A 7,261-nucleotide genomic window follows, 5' to 3' on the forward strand; every position below is an offset into this window, starting at 1 on the left:
CGGAAACATCACTGGTTCTTTCTGCAGCACCTGTGTCATATATTTCAGATTTAAACGGGGGGATTCAGCCACATTATACCCCTCTTTCCGTTGATTCTGTCAAAGAACTTGCCAGAGCCCAAAAAGATTTTGACAGATCAAGTGAATATTTTAGAAGACTCCTTAAAGCTACACTTTCTGCTAATACCTTAACCCCGGCTGATATCAAACACCTTTTTACCTGCCTGTTATCCTCATCTGAATATCTCTTGTGGGATGCAGCATGGAAAAAAGGATTGAGAGAAATTTTACCAGCCCTGTGGGCTGATGAAGCTACTGCCCATGATGTTTACGGTAAATTGATATCTCTCGACCATCTCTGTGGACAAGGGGAGTGGGAGGAAGGAGCAAGTCAAGCAGAGGGCATTCCCAGAAAGGTTTTCAAAGAATGTGCTAGAGCAGCTGAGAAAGCTTTCTTTGGACTCCGTCCTGGTGTTCCGCTTGAAAATTATTTGAAAATAACACAATCTTCATCTGAGTCCTTTTTGAGTTTTGTGGAAAGGTTGAGAAAAGCTGTCGAATTGCAAGTTCAGAACGAAGGAGCCAGGATGGAAATCCTCACCGAGATTGCTAAAGAAAATGCCAATGAGAAGTGTAAAGCTGCCATCCTGAGCCTGCCTCTCGAGCCAACACCAACACTACAGTCAATGCTAGAAGTGTGTGAGAGGAAAGTTACCATCACCCTTGCTGACCAGGACGAGAGACCAAAACCACAGAGAAAGATTGCAGCTGTGGACGCCCCTGATCCACCATCCACCAGCCAGCTTCAGCGCGTCACAATGCCACAAGAGAGAACCTCCAACTCTAATCGACCTTGCCATCTTTGTGGGAAGTTAGGGCATTGGATGCCTGACTGCCCTCTGAAAAAGCAGTTTTTAGATTTTAAATACAATAACCTTGAAGATCAGAATTCCCCAAAAGACAGCCTTTCAAAAAACTGAATAAAGAGCGCTCTTTTTCCCAGCGCTATGACAAAAATAGGGTAGGTTCAATTCCAGCACAGGAGGGGGCCAAGCCTGAGTGCGGCCATCAGCGCCGGGAGCGGAATGCATGTCATACAGCAGCGCACCAGCAACACCAACACAAACCCACTGGCAAAGGTAAAAAAGTCCTTGCCATGAACATTTTGGGGACAGTAAAATGGTTCAATGTAAAAAACAAATATGGTTTCATAACCCGGAATGATAACAAAGAAGATGTGTTTGTTCATCAGACTGCTATAAAAAAGAATAACCCCAGGAAATATCTCCCCAGTTTAGGAGATGGAGAAATTGTGGAATTCAATATAGTACAAGGAAGAAAAGGCCCCCAAGCAGCCGATGTGACAGGACCTGGTGGAGTTCCAGTACAAGGTAGTAAATATGCACCAGACTACAAACCTGTAAAATATTATCTACATCATAGAAGTCCTCCACACGTCTACCAAGGAAATAGAACCCAAAACCAACAACCATCAAGCCCCAGCAACAGCCTAAAAGCAAGAAGAGCACAGAACATGGGCGAGCTGCCCTGCATTCAAAAGCCCATGTCAATAATGAAAGAACCTTCCAGTTCGATAAGTCCCACTTCTAATACCCTTCCCCAATTCCTGTGGCCTTCCTACCCCCTCCCACTTTCCCCTTCTCCTTTCCATTGTCCTATTACCCCTTTTTTATGTTCCCACAAATTCCTACCACCCTTTCCCCTCTCCCATGGTCTCCCTCCACTAATCCCTATCCCCAGAGTTCCTTTAGAATACCAGAGGGAGCATGATTAGGAGGGAAAGAAAAGAAAGTTTCCCTAAAGTAACCATCCTTTTCATAAACTAATGATTTCTATTTGGAGTTTCCAACAGGCACACCACCACCCACACTGCCTTGTGCAGAGTCTATCACAGCCGACCACTTTACCACAGGAGACAAAGAAACAGCCCCTGGTGAAGAAACCTTTTCCTGACTCAGTTTCCTGAAAAACCATGTCTTTTCAGTGTTTCCCCTTGATCTGAACTCAGCCCCTGTACCATCAGAATGAGCCCTATCCTTCTGCTGCTCCTGTTGACAGCCATCCATCCAGGTCAGATGTGGATTGTTTCTCAGCCTCGGGCAAACGTATGGACCACCCTTGCCAGAGTCCTCAACCAAGATCACATTTGCCTGTCAACCTCTTCTGTGTCTGACCCGATGTCCACTTGCCTTGTGGGGATCCTGTGACCGTGGTCACAAAGGTTTTCAGGATGAAGAAGAGACGAGAATGTTGACTCCATGATCAGAAGGCTTGATTTATTATTTTATGATATATGCTACATTAAGACTATACTAAAAAGAAATAGAAAGGAAAAGGTTTCTTCAGAAGCTAGCTAAGCTAAAGAATAGAAAAGAATTAATAACAAAGATCTATGTCTCAGACAGAGAGCAAGAGCCAGCTCTGCCATGAGTGGTCAGTAAATCCAAACATCCACAGGAGACCAATCACGGGTCTACCTGTTGCATTCCACAGTAGCTAATAACCATTGTTTACTTTTGGTTGCTGCAACTGCAGCTTCTCACAAGGAAAAATCCTAAGAAAGGATTTTTCATGAAAGATGTCTGCGACATGCCACCTTTTTTTATTTAGTTAAATTAAAAGGAAAAAGTGTTTGTAATTTTCTCTGCTGTACTCATGCCGAGGAAAAGACAAACACTTGACAGGTTATCTGTTGCCAATCAAACTCCACTCAAGCGCTCCTGTGGAACGAACTGGGAATTTCTTCACCCGTAGAACATAAAATTCTATCATATCACTAAAACAATTGTACAATATAAGAAAATGCAAAAACAATGCAAAGAAAATTCAAGTCCAAGCAGCTGAGTTTCAGGAAAAGTCCATGGCTTGAAGATGTTCCTCTTTGCCATATCTGAAAGTTTCTTTTGGTCCTGAAACAGGCTTGCTACAGAAAAGTCCATCAATAGTTATCAAAAGTCCATTGACAGTCTTCAAACAATTTTGAGAAAATTTCTGAAATGTCTTGCCACAGCCCTTTATTGAACAACTTGGGCTGAAGCCAATCCCTGGCTCCTCAATGCCTCTGAGCTGCTGCCAGCTCTTTCACCCTTTTTTATTTAATTTAATTTTTTGTTTTTGTTTTTGTTTTTGTTTTTGTTTTTGTTGGAAAGAGCAGCAGCAGCAGAGGAGCCAGAGAGAGGCCCTTGGGGGCCCCGGCCCATGTGGAAGGATCAGGAACCCCAGACCTGGCCCACAGAAAGGTGGCCCAAGACCAGAAGGGGGAAGCAAAGCCCCCAAACCCAACAGGAGACTGGGAGGTGGCCCCGGCCCAAGCAACCAAGGCAGACAGCCCAGGCCCAGCCCCCGAGGCAGGCTCTGCATTGGCACAGACCCGCACCCTGCTGCCAGTACAATGGCAGAAGGGCTGACCAAACGCTTCCTTTCCCCAAAATCGCCGAGGCATGCCGGCAATGGGAAGACAGAAGCTGTCCCGAGAAACTTCGTCTCGGGTCTGGGGATGTCCTTTCCCCACAGCAGACAAGCGATGCTCGCTTCCTGCTGTGCCCTCTGCCTCTGCAATGCAAATGCACCAGGTGTTCCTCCCATCTGCCTCACGGCACCACCTCCACCCCCTCTGGGCTGGGGACCAGAGGCAGAACTTTCGGGACCCACCTCCCCCTCGCCGCTGGGGCGCGCGAGGGGCGGCAGAGAGATTCGCATCCCCCAGGGGGAAACCCGGGACCAAACACCCCCCAACACGCCAAAAATGCTGATCTTGAAAACAGGCAGCCGGGCTGCGCCCACAGCCAGCTGTCGGGCCATGCCTCCTCCACGGAAGGACAGGCTGACGCCCTCTTCCCCTGTCCCAGCTCCTCCCGTAGGGGCAGCCCCGGGACAACCCGAAAAACTCGGGGAGGAAGTCACACTGGATGCAGGAGGCGCCTCTGCTGCTGCCGCCGGCTCCAAGGCAGCCTCTGACGCAGACACGGAGGACGGAGTCCCTGCAGGCGGCAGAACTGCCGGGGCGGGCAGTGGGGCCGCCTGGGGAGGCGGCAGGGGCTGTGGGGGCAGCACGGGGTCGGCAGCATCTTCTGCGCCGGGCTCTGACATCGGCCGCGGAAGCGCAGTCGCAGAAGGCGGCGGAGTCCGCACGGGAGGCAGCGGGACGGCCGGGGGGAGCGGTGGATCGCTGTTGCCCAGCAACATCGGCGCAGCCGCGTGAAGCGGTGTTTCTGAGGTCTCAGATGCAGGCGGGGAAGCCGGTGGAACCACGGCCGGAGCGCCCACAGGCTCTGCCAGAGGGACGGCCGCGGGAGGGGCCACGCGGGGAAGCGCCTGCACGCGCGGGGCGGGTTGGGGCGGTGCTCGCGGTGCTCGCGGCGCTGGCCAGGGCGGCGCTCGCGGCGCCAGCTGGGGCGGCACCGCCCACTCCCATCCCCCCTGAGAGCAACGGGAGGGGGGAAAAAACGGCTCCGTCTGAGCATGCTCCGAAGACGCAGTATAAAAAACTTTGGCTGTGGGCGAAACTTCGCCCCCCCCGCTGTGGTTCAGGGGGGCTGGAAAGCAGCAGATCGTCCCCCTCCAAAGGGTCTTCTCCCGTGAGAATTGGGGGGAACGGGGCTTTCCCCTTGCAGTTAGCAATCCAGGGAAAAACAGCTGCTCTCCGTTTCAAGACTAGAAAGAGCATCAAAAAGGTTGGATAAATAGAGGGGCATCTGAACCCACGGTATAAAAAGAATTGGAAAATGGAGCCCATACACTCCCAGACAAACATATCGAGGGCATATAGCACATTCGTAAAAAACCCAAAGAGCTTTGCCCATTGAAGAAACTCATAGAAATCTGTCTCCAACAGAAGAATTCCGTCCTCTTCACCCCATTTTTGCCAGAGGGCAATAAGTTTCTCCTCTGAAGGGGAGAATGGAACCTCATCCTCTATGGGAGAAGTCCTCCAGATTAGCAGCCACAAACTGCGAATGGCCTCATCTTTAGGAGGGGAAAAACCAACAGTACCTTGTGACAGTGTCCAGGACTCTCTGGCTATCTGCATGGTGCTGCTAGGCTTTCTGAACATCTTCCTGGAGGCTTTTCAGAAGGTTCTCTTTGTGGTCAGCCTTGCTGAGAACTCTGTCCAAATTCGGATCTTCAGTTCTTCAGCTCCTGGCTAGAATCCCCTTCTGTGGTCACTTGTGAAGCAACCATCAATGCCACACATTTGGGTCTCACCCAGTGCAGCAATTCTCCTCTGGTGGTCTCACCAAGTGATGATTGTCCTCCTCAGTCGAGGGGTCACCAATTGTGACCATGGTCACAAGGGTTTTCAGGATGAAGAGGAGACGAGAATGTTGACTCCATGATCAGAAGGCTTGATTTATTATTTTATGATATATGTTACATTAAGACTATACTAAAAAGAAATAGAAAGGAAAAGGTTTCTTCAGAAGCTAGCTAAGCTAAGAATAGAAAAGAATGAATAACAAAGATCTGTGTCTCAGACAGAGAGCAAGAGCCAGCTCTGCCATGAGTGGTCAGTAAATCCAAACACCCACAGGAGACCAATCACGGGTCTACCTGTTGCATTCCACAGCAGCAGATAACCATTGTTTACTTTTGGTTGCTGCAACTGCAGCTTGTCACAAGGAAAAATCCTAAGAAAGGATTTTTCATGAAAGATGTCTGCGACATATACTCTACAGCCGGGAGCCATGGTCTGTCCTAGAACATTAAAACTCAAGACTGACCACTAGGATTTTGAAGCCAAAACTACAGAAGGTCTAAAACCAACTACACTCCAACAAAAAAAAAAAAAAAAATTAAAAATTAGCAGTCTATAAAGGAGTCCAAGCTACCTCAGAGGTAATCAGCACTGAAACACAACTCCTCCTGGCACCCCGACTACCAGTGCTGGGGTAGATGTTCAAAACAAAGATTCCCTCTATCCACCATATCACCAGTACCACATAGAACAAATAGATTACCCTCATCACACAGCGCGCCCGTATTAGAAAACTGAATCACTCTAAAATTTTAAAAATAATTACAAACTGACCAGAAAAAAAACTTTTAGTCTCACTAACAAAGAAGAACAAAAACAAGTAACACGTACTGAAAAATCTCCACTATATAACCAACTACCAGCAGAAGAAACACACTACACTCTTTTTCCTAATAATTCTTACCACATTGTAAAGATAAACCAGAAGTAGAAAACAACCATATGAAACCCCACACAACAAGTTACACAAACTACCAAAGGAGAAGGTAGATCAAGTCAACTTACTAAACTCAAAACCATTCAACTAACTCTAAACATTACTGAAAGAGAGAAGTGGCCAAAACTCTACCTCTACACTGATTCATAGATAATAACCAATACTCTGTAAAGTTAACTAAAAAAACAAAAAAAGACTAATTAACAGGATAAAAGAAAACCAATTTAAGCTGTTGATGAGTGAAAAAAAATCACTACCAGGATACAGAAACTGTCTGTGAAAATTCACCATATAAATACCCATATCCCCAAGAATAGAACCAATAAGAAACACCAAAACAATCAGCAAGTAAATCAAGCTACAAAAATAAAAGTATCAAAAATAGATTAACAACACAAAAACAAGTTGTTCCTAACTAGATAGATTCATGATGTCTCAAGTCATCAGAACAAAGATACCACCTATAAGTAGACACAAAACCGAGGAGTAGATCTAACCATGAACAGTATTTCTCAAGTTATTCATGACTGTGAAACATGTACTATGATCAAACAAACCAAGTGGCTAAAACCCCTCTGATATGGTAGGCAATAGTCCAAATATAAGCATAGAAAAACCTGACAGATTAATTACATCACACTACCCCAAATACACCAAAGTAAACACTATGTACTCAGAATAATAAAGACCACTAGATAGAGACCTACCCTATACCTCAGACTACAACCCATAACACCATCCTAGGCCTTAAAAACAAATTCTTTGGAGGTGTGGTACCCCTTAAAAATTGAATTGAACAACGGAACTAATTTCAAAAACAACCTTATTGACACCTAGGCTTAAGAACATGGCATTGAGCGGGTGTACCATATCCCCTACCATACACCAGCTACAAACAAAGTAAAAAAAAAAACAATAGACTATTAAAAACCACCTTAAAACATTGAGTGAGAGATCTTTCAAAAATTAAGAGCAGCATCTAACAAAAACCACCTAGTTAATTAACACCCAAAGCTCTACCAACCAAGAGAACCCTATCAAATCTGAAC

This window comes from Molothrus ater, chromosome W (genome assembly GCF_012460135.2).
Source record: "Molothrus ater isolate BHLD 08-10-18 breed brown headed cowbird chromosome W, BPBGC_Mater_1.1, whole genome shotgun sequence".
Lineage (NCBI taxonomy): Eukaryota > Metazoa > Chordata > Aves > Passeriformes > Icteridae > Molothrus > Molothrus ater.